Source organism: Hoplias malabaricus, chromosome 11, assembly GCF_029633855.1.
Source record: "Hoplias malabaricus isolate fHopMal1 chromosome 11, fHopMal1.hap1, whole genome shotgun sequence".
NCBI classification, from domain to species: domain Eukaryota; kingdom Metazoa; phylum Chordata; class Actinopteri; order Characiformes; family Erythrinidae; genus Hoplias; species Hoplias malabaricus.
Window position 1 is genome coordinate 28,665,046 of NC_089810.1, and position 14,617 is coordinate 28,679,662.

Genomic DNA, 14,617 nt, shown 5'->3' on the forward strand with positions numbered 1-14,617 from the left:
CTTTGTGTTAGTGGACAAATATCCTTAAATGATGATTAGTTAAATTAGTATCTATAACTACATATTCATTGTGTGAAATCCTGTACCCTATATGCATTTATATGAATGACTAACCAGTATTTACATTATGAATTACTTACACATGTAGTTAAACATTTTTGCTTGATTCTGCACTACTAATTCATATGATAATTACTCCTAAAGACATATTATAAGCTAACTTCACTATATGGCATGATAACTTGATATTTACACACAGTTTTAATTCTTAACGTCTAACCTTGAACAGATGTGCACTCCAGAATTGTAACACACTGACATCATAGTGTTGGGCATGGAGGCGCTGATCTGTAGCTTCTGTTTGTGGCCTTGAAGTGTATTTCTAACTCCCTAAATTTTAGTCTCTAGGGAAAAAGTGCTGAGAAGAGAGGCCCATTGTCGGCCTGGCCAGATAATGAATGTCTTCAGGGTCACAACAGGCACCTGAATATTGCACGTGAAGAGCTGAGTACTAACACGTGAAATTATGCATATTAATATACGCTAATCAGCCAGAAACGCCTCACCACCAGGCTATACGTCATCATGGGTATAACTTTTTGAGTCAGATGATGGGAGGTCAGAGTTTCACTTGGGAGGGGTATCACACTGTTCTCAATGTGTAAATTCTCCTGGATCCAGTATTTTGGTAAATAAATACTTTGATTTGCTTTGAACTTCACTCGACTGGTGTCTGCGACTCTCTCGTAACGGACATGCCTCCCCTGAAGAGGGAGAGTGTATTTTGGACCTTTTTGTTATTTTCTCATGAGTTGGTAAATTTTAAATACTTTGAGAACGGTCCAAAGAAACATTTTTATCTTCAGTAGCTAATAAATATTAAAGCTAATATTACATATTCCTAGTTTAATTCAGATTCATATGTTTTTTCCTATGGTTTGCAAAACCACTCACTCTTAATGCTGGTTTGATTAAAAAGTGATTTCTCAAACATTTCATAATGTATTGGTGCTGTAAAATTTGCAGATTTAAAACGCAAAATAAAACAGTGCTCTTAAAGCATTATAGACTGCGACATTGGCATAGTAAACAGATTTTGCCCTGTATTTATTGGGAATGCTATCCACACATACTTATCGTGCACACACATACAGCACCCTATCTTAGCATACATGCACACTTGCATACAGAGCACACATTCACACACAGCAGCCTCTCAGACAATGTACACAGAGACTCACACCCCTATACCATAGCAACACCTTGGCAAAAACCTATCAACCAACACCTATGCCATTGCTACACATTAGCAAATTTACAGCTTATACTTGTTATGATAAATCATTGATGATAAATTCAATGATATTCAAATGAAATCTAAGGGTGAAAAAAAATTCTCTAAGGGTGTGGAAGATGACAGTGGAGATAATTCAAGGGAGGTGATGAAGATCATCGTCCACCAGGGTGCGGCCATTATATCTGATCCAGCCAGTGTGCTCATTGTGATCGAGGGGACAGAAGTCTTGAAGACATCAGATGTACCAAGGGCTTGTGTGTTGCTAATGAGTCTAATCTATACCCTAAATCTGAGCTATCCAAGAGAACTAAGGCATACCTTTGACGTTTTTCAAAAGTTACTCCTTGAACTGGATGGACTGAAAGCTAGCCCAAAAGTAATGTCTCTTAAACATAAGCTGCTGTCTTAAAAGATATGAAGAAGCGCACACAGTGCTCCCATACAGCACACACACACATTAAAACACAGCAGACACCCAGCGCGCACACAGAGCAGAGTCTCACACGGTCACACACTGAGACAGACACACACACACAGAGCACACACACACACACTCAAACACAGCATACATACACACTAAAACACAGCAGAGACACACTCGCAAAGCCCACACTTGCACACAGCACCAAACAAAAGCTACACTGTAAAAAATTTCCCCGTAATATTACAGTAAAATACTGGCAGCAGGGTTTCCAGCTATATACTGTAATTTTTACAGCTTCTGTACTGTATTTTAAATTACAGTTTCTTACTGTTGTATTAAAAAACATTAAAATACCGTGAATTTCAGTAAATACAGTAAAATACTGGCAGCAGGGTTTCCAGCTATATACTGTAATTTTTACAGCTTCTGTACTGTAATTTAAATTACAGTTTCTTACTGTTGTATTAAAGAACATTATAATACTGTTAACCTAAACAAATACAGTAAAATACTGGCAGCAGGGTTTCCAGCTCTTTACTGTAATTTTTACAGTTTTTATACTATACTCTGAATTACAGATTATTACCATTGTATTAAAAAATCTATTAAAATACCATGAAATTGACTGTCATATTAGTGTCTGTATACTGTATTCTGAATGATAGTTTTTTGCCAATGTAATAAAATACAATTTACACTGACATACAAATCAGATTTCTAAAAAATAGACTAAACTGAATAAAAACAAGTTCAGCATTAACAATGTTCAAATATACTATTTATTAAATAAAACAGCAACATAGTCACAACCTCAGAACAAAAACACTCAGTGAATTGTCTGAACAATCTGGCAATCAATCCCCTCTCATTTTCAAGCTAAAAAAAATCATATAGTATGATTAAAGGAGGACTTGTTTTTCTGGTAGAGGCCAGTAAAATTAAACTAAAATTTTCCAATAAAACCAAAATGCAAAAGCCTTTTAAACAGCCAAAACTGGTATAATTTCCATTATCTGCACACACTACCAGTGGGTGCATTAGTGAGAGTGTGTGGAAAACTGCTTGCCTAAATGAAGTCCCACTGAAAGTCCATGAGATTCTTTAGGAGTGTGGAGACACGCGGGTTGACTGTGAAAGATTTCTTGTTCACTATTCTACCAGTCTTCTTTGAGACCACCTTGCCCCGGCTAGTCTTTGTACCCCTCTCTGGGTTTATCCCAGTGAAGCGCCTGGAGACACAACAGAATAAAATTAACAATTGGTTGGTGACTTTCAGAGTGATTTGGGAAATGAAGCATGCACAAGAGCAAAAGGACAGATATAGGACACAAAACGTCTTACCTCTGAATGAACTCCAAAGTACAAGAGGCCTCCTCCTGGTACTGCAATTTGAACACGTAGTAAATTGCAAACATAGTTGCAAGCCCAGTCAAGAATGCAGGTAGGACGCCCTCACAAATGACATGACCCTCAAGACTAATCATCCAGCCTTGAATGACCAGCTCCGTTCCTTGCATAAAAAAACATTGTTTTAACCAAAAAGGACACACCACATTATTAAAGCACTCCTTTTGGATTTTGACTGCTAAACAGTGTGTGTGTGTGAGAGAAAGAGAGAGAGAGAGAGAGAGAGAGAGAGAGAGAGAGAGAGTTACACCAAATAGTCAACTATTCAACTTTACTGCTTATTGATGATGCTTTAAGTCACTAGTCACTGGTCATGAGAATATGATACTAACACAGGTGCCTCAAAAAAGAAAAGTCTTGAGAAGCATGGTGATTTCAGGGTCCATACCTCTGGTTTCCTGAAGGTTAATATGATCCAGGGTTTATGCCATGCTCTACTGTGTAGTCTGGCTTCATTATGATATTTTTAAGTTGAAGTTTAGAAGTCAGTTAGGGTAAGTGTGAGTGAATGAGTGAGTGAGTGAAGGTGAGAGTTAGTTAAGTGGATGAGTATGACTGCATGAGATTGAATGTGAGTGAGAATAAGTGTGTGTGTGTGAATGTAAGTAAGAGTTTATGACTGAGTGAGTCAGAATGTTCAAAAGTGACTTTTGCATTCCAAAAGATTATATTTTCTCTCCAATCACTTAATTTTATTGAAGTATTGATAACATTAATTTGTTGAATAAAAATAATACAGTAATATGCAAAAGTCTTCGGGAGTCAAGATACACAGATATATACATACCAAGAAGTATCAGACGAGGACTTGCAGGGAGTGTTAGAGTCCTCTCAACATCTGCTGCAGTGGCACTGGTCTGAAGAAAATGAAAAGATTCATATAAATTATATTAATAAATATTATTCAAGTATAACACAGAGATTAAACACAAATTGTAACAAAAGAAAACAAAAAGTAAACTCACATCTGCATGAAAAATGAGTCAATTTGTATTCTCTCGAAAGTGTGCCATAATTAGCTGTACAACACGGAATGGTTCCTCGACATCTTCAGTTTTAGAGAGGACAGCTTTTACATTTGCATCTTTAGATTTGGATTTAAAGTATTCTGTAATGGGTCCTCCACATTCTGCCATGGAAATCTCCAAAGCTCGCAACACATTAATGTCAGTGAGCAGCTGAAAGTGGCAGAAGAGGGACTTCTGATTAAAGAGGTAAGGCCACTGGCTCCTCAAGTCTTGGACTGAAGGTGGTGGTGCTGTATTTAGATGCTGACGCAGAAGACAGAATGTAGTCTCCATTAGATTTTTTACTTCAGATCTCTCTACTCCACCCATTCCCTCCTGACTATAAATCTCCTGTAATCTTTGACGTTTGGCCTCCACTGTTTCCTCTGTTTCTTCAGGCGGGAGTTGAGGCTGAAATCTCACACAACCATAAGTGTCAGTTGGCCCCATCTTCCGTCCAGTGTTTGATGCTGAGGCTCTATGGCGTGTGTAGTTACTCTCACGGTTCAGATTCTCAATACGTGTCTTGACTTGTATAAGCAGTGATGTATAACCTCCAGCCATTACTGAACCATCAGGAAACATGTCTGCAAAACTATTAGGATACTGCCTAATAATGTTTCTACAGACAGTGAGACACTGTGCTCGTGTAGGGCACAACTCAAACTTGCGCATCTCACTTCTCACATCTCACAAGTATTCTGACCATCTGACGGCTTTCTGGAGGTTTAGGTCTCTTACCAGAAGAAATTGCTGTTTGTATTTCTGGAGGCATTTTCTCCCATGGGACTTGAAATCTTTCGGGCCATGTCTTTGAAATATGTAATGGGCCAGTGTTTGGGCCACTGCTGTCTGTTTCTGAAGACAGAGATGTGGAGGGTGAGCTTGACTGTTCATATCCATGGGAAAGAAAATAATCTGAATGCAGTGATGGATTAGATGGAGGACATGCTGTTGGGCTGGAGGGTGGTGAAAGGCTTGATATCACTTCCATATTCAAAGTGAGGGTTTCTGTCTCTAAAAGGCAACAGAATGAATAAGAGAAGAGAAGGTAGTCCCAAGATTAATTTACATTTAATTTAAATGTTCTTTACTACAAATATATGTCATATTAGAATAGACAAATAGACATTGTTCATAAATGAAATGGTTGTCAAACCTGGCCCAGAAGTAGTTTTTATAGTATTTAATAAGTAAAGTATTTTTTGCTTTAACATACCCATTTAAACTCAAACAGCTTGTTAATGTGGTAATTAGTTAAATAATTTGTGGTTCAAGCAAGGGAATCTCTAAGATGTTCAAACCAGTGCTTACTCTTTGAATGGTGAAATGGTTATTTGCATTGAGGGAGAATGTGTTATATGTGGTTCTCTCTAGGACCGTTTTGAAAAAGGTTCTATATAGCACCAAAAAAAAAACGGTTCTTCTGCTGTTATACGTTTGACATAGAAACAATAGATGATAACTATTTGGTGCTATATAGAGACATTTTCAAAAGGTTCTATATGAAACCACATACAACACATTCCCCATCAACATGAAGAACCACTTTGTAATGCAAAGAACAATTTGAGCAAGAAATATTTCTATGTAGTTCTACGTAGTTCTATGTAGTATGTATGTGGTTCTACATAGAGCCATTCCCTTTATTAAAGAACAATTGAGGATTTATTTTAATTGAGCATCTTTTAAAGTGTAGTCCAGCACTGAAAACCACTGATCCACTCTTATGATATATTTCATGTCTACATTACCCAATTTGAAGGCCTCTAGTAGTTTTCTGAGTTGAATTACTGGCAAGAATTCACAAATATCTTCTTGTTGTACATATCGTAGGTCATCTTTATTTTCTACTCCACAATTCTGAAGTATAGAGATCAGCTGTCCACAAGTCTCCTCAGAAACATTGGGCAAAGTCTTGAGAATTATGGCCTTTATGTCTTCAATCAAGAGGGGCATCTTTGTACAAAGACAGAAAGGAATGGTGAAGAATTAGTAATGGCATGCCCCATACCATATACTCAGGCAAGGGGTAGTAATCTAGCAGATTCTTGTGATTAACACAGCACATTTTCCCTAGTGGTTTAAGACTGTAAGCACCCATGTCAGGAAGACAGACAGCCTGATGCTCCTCTGTAATAAAATGTATTTCTAAACCCTCATGAATGAGAATTACTTTAATTTTTCCCACTACAAGGCCTTCTTGTTCACCAATCAAGATGTACATGTTCTTTTTGTATTTTGTGCCCTTCACTGTAACTTCATGACCAATCTCTGTGTTGAGAGACTCAAAGTTGAGATGTGAAACTGCTTGTCTAATCTCATCATTATAGTCCCCTAAAAAAAACTCTGCACTTTTGACCACAGCAACATCTGCTGGAAAAAAATTTCCAGCATAAAGAAATGCCTGCAACAGCTGATGTCTCTCTGCTAGGGTTCCACAAAGATTCTTAAAGTTGTGCAATTTTCTGGCACATTGCTTAAAATACATATGTTTGCTCTCAAATCGTAGAGTCCATAGACGTATGAGAGGCCCAAAGTGAATGATCAGCTCAGGATAATGACTAAGGTAATGATGTTTGGGTTTGAGTGGTTGAGTAGGAAAGGCTTGCCATCGAGAATACAGATATTCCTCTATTAGAACTCCTAAATAGGCTACTTGACCAGTAAAAATAGTTGGTGCACATATGAGCTCAACAATCTCTCTTAGCTGAAAAACCAGCCTCCATATTTCACTATCACTTGGATTACTGATTTTGTCTCCGATTAAGACTGGCAGCATCCTGAGCAAACACCAGTTTTGTACAGCATGGCCAGATAGCTTTTCTCCCCCTGCACTAACCTCACTGGGTTTGTTGTTACCATCATTAACCAAGTATTTGAATTGATTTATTCGTTGATTCAATTCCCTATATGTGAATTGCTTGTCCACTGTTACAAGATAACGAATGTATAATGCCAAATCAGAAGATACAACCCCTTCAAAAAGGTCGTGACCAAGACATGGAGGTAACCCTGGCTGACAGACATGAAAATAGCTTAGTTGATTAAACACAGAATCAAATTTGACACCACCTAAAAGCTTAAAGCTAAAGGATCTTAAAGCTGCATCAGCACTCAGAGACTGGAGGTGATCTCTATGTAACTGCACTGTTCGCTTATTGCCTTTGAAAAGAGGATCTGCTTGAAAAGCTGCTCTGTCAATGGTACAATACCTACAGAAGTACTCACTCTTACTAAAATTTTCTATGAATCCTCCTATATTATGTGCACCTAGATTGTCCCCAACAATGGAACACAATATTCCCTTGCAAATCTGTCCATCAGGAAAAGTAACGCCACTCACCTCTAGATCTTTAAGATCTTCTATCAGGGGACCCAGGACTTTCTCTTGGCCAAAATGCTTGAAATCCTGCTCTCTGCAAAGTAGAACAAGCTGCAGTTGGTCAATGCTTGATCTATGATGTGGTACAATATCTGCAAGAGTAGCATACACACAAAGTATTTTGTGTTTCTTCTTCCCAGATCCCAGAGGGTTGGCTACTTCTAAGGCATCCTGATATAGGATCAATCCAAATGAAGCCTCTGCCTGAAAGATCACATTTTCTGACAAGTGTTTTCCATCCCAAACATCCTGAAGGATATCTTTAGCTTGGGATGATGTGTACACTTGTTTATGATGTTCCCTAACTGAGTCAATCTGAAATAGAGACTTGATAGTTTCTTTAATTGGGACATACTGTGCAAAACATTCTTTGCCTGCTTCATTCTGCCCCAGACAAATTGGAACTGGCTCAATGTAATTGAAATTATTTTTGAAAACTGTTTTCCTTCTCTGGTCAGTTTTCAGTGAGTGAGAATTGCAACTTCGAAAGAGATCTTCATTTTTTAATACATCAATTACGGCACTTATGTCTGTTTCATGAACCCCAAGTGTAGCCAGCTTGTCTTTCAGTTTGAAAAGTAAATGTGACTGGCTTATGTCATGTATTTCTTGCAGATGTTCAACAATTGTTTGTATAGTGGTAGATGGAAGCAGACATTTGGCCTGCAGTTTTAGATAAAACTGGGCTAGACATCTCAAGAATAGAGCTTCATCAATGATTTCGAGGCAGACCTCTTCAGCACTTTCCTCAACACGAGAAGGAGCACCTATCTGCATATCAGACTGATCTGCAACAAAGGAGCAGTCAGGGTTTACAATGCAGTTAACAAGGTTTTGTTCCCTATAATCTTTGTGCTTCCTAGATATGTGAGAAGTAAAGGTAGACACAACTGCAAACTTTCTGTCACACTGTTGAAATGGACAAGACACTTCTTTTCCCTCCCTAATGTGTGTTTTCAAATGAGCAAAAAAGCTCTTAAATTTTTCACACCTGATTTCACATAAATCAACATGACAAGTCAAGTCTAATATGGCAAATGGCCTAGATGTAATTCCAGACTTTTGTTTATGTCGATATGTGTGAGTTTTAAATGCCGAAAAATTTTGGAAGGTTCTTTTACAATCTGAAAAACCACACTTAAAGGCAACATTGGCAACATGCCTGTGAATTCGCATGTGCCGAACATGTGCAGCAACCGTGCTAGCTTCATGTCCACAAACCTGGCAAATCATTCTAAAATGCGGATATCATGCATCCAAATGAAAATTCCAATAATGCTTTATAAGTAGAAGACATAAACAATTATTACATTAAGATTAGTTTGGGTCACTATTAGCAGCATTTAATTATGTGGGTTAACATTTAAGACTAACTTATTCTACTTGTGCAATTAAAAAAAAATACTTCTTCTCTCAATGATTAATGACTCCCATACAGGGCCAAACAAAAGCAATTTATCAAAGTGAGCAACCCTTCTGGTTATGGTAAAATAAATGGTAAACAGGGGCTTTCAAAATAATGAGACATACTAGAGTGATCCTAAAAATGGCTTTGAGAAAATACTGTATTGTACTGTAATTTTAAAATCTGCCAACTCAGTTACAAAATCAGGAGTAGCATTAGCTTGCAAACTAGCCATCTAGTCAACTTGCACTATCAAGCTGCTAACAATGGCCAGGTTAAAACTATATGTAATTCCTTTACTAATATTTGGGACTTTTATGTTTATCAATGATAATTTTACCAGGCAGCAAAACAAAAATTCTCGTTATGGTTTACATATTACCTTCTTAATGATGAACCACAGGCGAATAAATACAGAGAAGCAGCTTTAAATGACAGTTGAGCAATTATTGAAAAAGAAATATTGTTCTAAGTTAACATATAACACGTGTTGATTTAGGTTACTAAACAAATATTAGCATTAGCAAACCAGCCAGCTCTCACATTCAAAGCTAGCTAAAACTTAATGGTGTAGTACTGGTTTTCTGAGTGAGACATCTAATCTATCAAGTAATGTGAAAGTCCACATACAACAACACAACAATTTAGCTGTTTGACTGAGGCAGCTTACCTTGTTACTGATAGCAGGGAAGAGTATCCTCAGGGCTTTTTACAACGGCAGAATTTGAGTGTGGGCGGAGCTGAAGGCGGCTTTGGGAAAATACTGTTCTGTACCATAAAATGATGTACTTGTTCTCAACATACGGTAATACTGTAAATAACAGCTTCCTTTTCACAGTATTACCGTATTTTACAAAAAACAGCATCTTACTGTTGTAATTTGCCTGTTTTTTTACAGGAATTTTTTACAGTGTAGATCCAGCATATTATTTTTTAGAGTGCAGAACATGATAGATGTCTTTGAAAACATCATTAATGTCTGCCACTCAAAGTGCCAAATATGAACATAACAACATTGCGCCAAATTGGTCTATGTAATGTAAATGTGACTAATATTATATGACGATAGAAAAAGTTAGCGAATTTCTAGCGCCTTAACATTAACGTTGATAGAGAAACGCTGAGTCTTGACAACGATTTCAAGAGTACACCTAACCTTAAGAATTCAAATTCAAAATGAGGTCGAGACTGAATTCGAGTACTACACCATTACTAGCTATGTAAATAGTCAATAACGATAGGAAAAGTTACGCACTGACCGATTTAATGCTTTTAAAAAGTTTAGATATTCATGTTTTTATTGTTTACATCTTATAAAATGAAACACGATGTGATTTTTTTTTAAATTGGGCTAACTTCATAAATTTGATAAATTTGTAACCAAAATTGCAAAAAATTTTTATGTAAAAGTACACATGAACATAAAATTAATAAGATTTTCAGTAAAATTACAACGAAAAAAGTTATGAACATAAAGCTTTAAATAACTAAAGGAATGTTTAATTACAGAAAGTTGTTGTAAGTTTACATTAATTTGTTTATCATTTACGAAAGCAGAAAAACTGTATAAATAATATTGTATATTTTCTGTATAAAAAGAGAAATACATGTAATGTGTAATTATCAACATATGTAAAATAACAGTTCTATTATTAATTTACAGATAATGTCTGTAATTTACAGAGTTATGTAAACAATCAGAAAAAAAAGAAAGCTACTTTAAAACATTACAGTTATTTTCTATAAAATTAAGACTTTTTTTATCTTAAACAATTTTTGGCTGCCTGGACAGCATTTTAAGGAGCTTATTAAATTAATTAATGTCCTGTATATATCATGGAATTTTGAGGAGACAAAGATGAGAATCAACAATTATATACCAAAATTAATTGCGTTTATTTTTGGTCAAAATGCTTATTTAACAAAAGTTATTCATTTTTCTCAGTAAGTGGAAAAAGAAAAATATTTTATTTTGTGGGAAAAAATAGAGGGCCAGGACTGTTTTACATCTTCATATAGCATACATGATACAGTATATTATATTATATTATATTGTATAATTTTCATAAGGGACAATAAATAAAGGTATACAATTTATGAGGTTCTAAATATGCTGCTAACATTTACAATATATGAGAATGAGGATCTCAAAGAGACTTGGAGGGTACTTTACCCATGAGGTGTTTCTTGGTATTCAGTTCTGGCTTAAACATAATTATGAAACACTTGGGAGCAAAAATACAAATAATCAAACCAAAGCTTGAGGCTAAAATCGCAAATATCTCTACAGCCACAGTGTACTTTCCAGGAGAGCTGACATAAGCTGGGATGAACGTGACCCAAACTGCGCAGAATATGAGCATACTGAATGTGATGAACTTGGCTTCATTGAAGTTATCAGGCAGCTTTCGAGCCAGAAAAGCCAGAACAAAACATAACAAAGCCAGGAGTCCTATATAACCCAGTACAGCCCAGAATCCTATAGTTGAACCTAATCCACATTCCAGAATGATCTTTTCTTTATAGTGCTTTAGGTTTTTGAAGGGAAAAGGAGGAGATATTGTTAACCAAAGCACACAAATAATGACCTGTATGAGAGTAAATGCAAGGACACTGTGTCTCTGCTGTGGAGGCCCAAACCACTTCATGACATTATTGCCTGGAAGTGTAGCTCTGAAGGCCATTAACACTACTATTGTTTTCCCCAGAACACAGGAGATGCAGAGGACGAAGGTGATGCCGAATGCTGTGTGACGAAGCATGCAGGACCACTCAGAGGGCTGACCAATGAAAGTAAGTGAACAGAGGAAACACAGAGCCAGTGAGAAGAGCAGCAGGAAGCTGAGTTCTGAGTTGTTGGCTCTGACCAGAGGAGAAGTCCTTTGTCTGTATAAAACTGCAGCTACACACACAGCTATGAATATCCCAGCCACAGAAAATGCTGTCAGAATCATGCTCAGTGTGTCACTCCAGGACAGGAACTCGACAGGTTTGGGGAGGCAGCTGTCTCGCTTGGCATTTGGCCAGAACTCAGGGGGGCACCTCATACAATTTAAAGCGTCTAAGATAGGAAAAAATATGTAAAACTGTACATTATTCAGAGCCTCAAAAATGAAGAAACATCACAATGTCTATCAATACCACTGCATAAAATAAGTGTAAGGAAGGATTATTTCAATATTTCCCCACAATAATAGGTTGGGCTAGTAAAATTTTCATTAAGCATTACGTGTTGTTATATCCAACCTGTCCTGTTACTAATCTCTCCTTCTGCACATGGTATACAGTCATAGCAGCAGGCTGGCCTTCCTTTCTGTACAGCCTTTCTAGTCCCAGGAGGACAACTCTCACTGCACACAGACACTGGCACCTGTGAAAAACAGCATACAAATGCAAACCATAGTCATAGAATGTGATAAACCTTTGAAGATCACAATAATATTCACAGATTAATGTTTTTCTAGCTGTAGTCAGTGAGTACAGTACCTCTGTCTGTCCTCCCACCCAGCTGATAGCTTTGTTAATACGGAACTCCTGTCCCATTGGTTTGGATGAGTCATAGTGGCCCACTGTCACAAAATCCATGGCCCCATCTTTTTGAACTTGCCAGTTTATGAGCTCGTAGACAGCCACAGGATCACCGTTGGAATCAAACATCACACGATTACCATTCGTTGTAGTGAAGTTCACTTTCTTGAGTTTGTCAAGTATCTGCAGAGACATCATTTTGATATTTGTATGTATTATCAAAGTATATATATATATATATATATATATATATATATATATATATATATATATATATATATATTATCTATAAAATTATATTATATATACTATGTACTATATTATCTAGAACAGTTGAATCAAATGTAATTAATTGCATTGTGTCATTATTGTAAAAAGATTACATATATTTAAAACAAAATTAAAAAGTCAGGGTAAATTAGGTAAATTATAAATTTAGCAGTTATACCTGCCATGGTGCGAAATGAATGCTCTTGCTACACAGTGTGTTATTACAGATAAGACCATGGATGGCATGTGCTATGGCGTATGTAGCTTTGTACACCATGTTAGTGATGCGTAGCTACGATGCGTCTGTGTACGTGTTCTGCAGCGCGCGGATGTCCTCGCTGCCGTTACATTCACGCACGACCTCCGAGGAACCCGTCAGACTACAGCTAAACGAGGTCTCCCAGAATTCCTTTAACAGCGGTGATTTGAGAGCTTGTGCTGGAGAAAGGTCTAGAAGAAACTCGCGGAGCCCTGGGATCACTGATCTGGGGATGCCAAACCCTATTGCCCCCGCGCACATGTTATAGCGCAGAAACTTCGTATTTATGATCCACGTCTCACTGCCAATCCACTGAAGAGGAGGCGGCGGATTTCTCACCAGTTCTTCTAATAAAACTTGCATTTCTCCTGAAGCAAGAAACGCTACTATTACTCGGGCTGTTGACCTGCGGATGACGTTCGCCACTCTCTCCACTTTACTGCGCGGCTGTGTTCTGTGAAAGGCCTCCGAGTACTCCACACAGATCCCCTCCTCCTGCGCAGCCTTTAGAAACGAGGACATTCCGTTATTCCCATAATCCGAGTCACTGCGCACTGCTCCAATCCATGTCCAGCCAAAAATTTTCACCATTTTCGCCAGCGCTGCCGCTTGGTGGTGATCGCTAGGCACGGTCCTGAGGAAAGTAGGGTACTGACTCTTATCGCTTAGACACGCACAGGTTGCGAAATGGCTGACCTGTCATTCAGTGTGAAAGCAGAAATACCTATTATTGTTAATAAAAGAAATAAATTGAAGAATGGCAGTTTGATATAACCGTCGATATTCACCTGTGGAATACAAAGGAGACCCAGTATTCTAGCCATGCTAACTGAGGGGGTGGAATTAGATTCCCCAACGACAGCAGTTACAGCAGATGCTGCAGAGTTTGGACACACATTTGTATCAGTGAAATATGGTTCCATGCCATTAGCAAACTGAAACGTAACTTTGATCGCCATGGGTACTGCCGCGCACGAGTCATATATCTGATAACCCAGCGTGATTCCCGGAAGCAGATCTGTCCTCTTGTTGATCTCGTGGACGGTGAACTCCATGGCACGAGCGTGGAGTACCTCTCTGAAGTCTATACTGTGTAGGACAGGAAATACATGACAAGATATTATTGAATTCTCAGGTGTCATAATATTCAATATCAGTTTACTGTATTACTTTAAATATATTCACTCCGCACTCACAGACAGACCTCCCAGAGCACTGTGGTTGTAGAGGCAGCCTGGTGTAAGTGTTCTGCTCTGATATCATGTAGGAATGGAGTGCGAAAATCCCTCCAACCACAAAGTCTCCATTCATACAAAGAGCTGGTAACTGAGGCTCAGTCCACAGTCTGCAGGTAACTGGGTTAGCTTTACATGCTGCAGGAATGAGCACAGTTATCCACAGAATTGATACCAACATAATCAGACTAAAAGAGAGCTGCTTGACATATTCAGAAATCCCCAGCTTACTCTCAAGGCCGTGGTGACTGTGTCAAAGTGCTTTAAATATACCTTGCTATGATATTAAGTCACATGGGTGTGAGCTGGGCATAGGAGGTGTAGCAGGTAGTGCCACAGTCACACAGCTCCAGGGACCCTGAGATTGTGGGTTTAGTCCCACTCCTGGTGACTGTCTGTG

The 14,617-nt window shown here is 37.9% G+C and overlaps 1 pseudogene; it reads right to left on the bottom strand.

Moving 5' to 3' along the window:
- Nucleotides 1–11,000: 11,000 nt before the first annotated feature.
- LOC136709456 (extracellular calcium-sensing receptor-like) lies at nt 11,001–14,260 on the bottom strand (annotated as a pseudogene).
- Between the last annotated feature and the right edge of the window lie 357 nt (nt 14,261–14,617).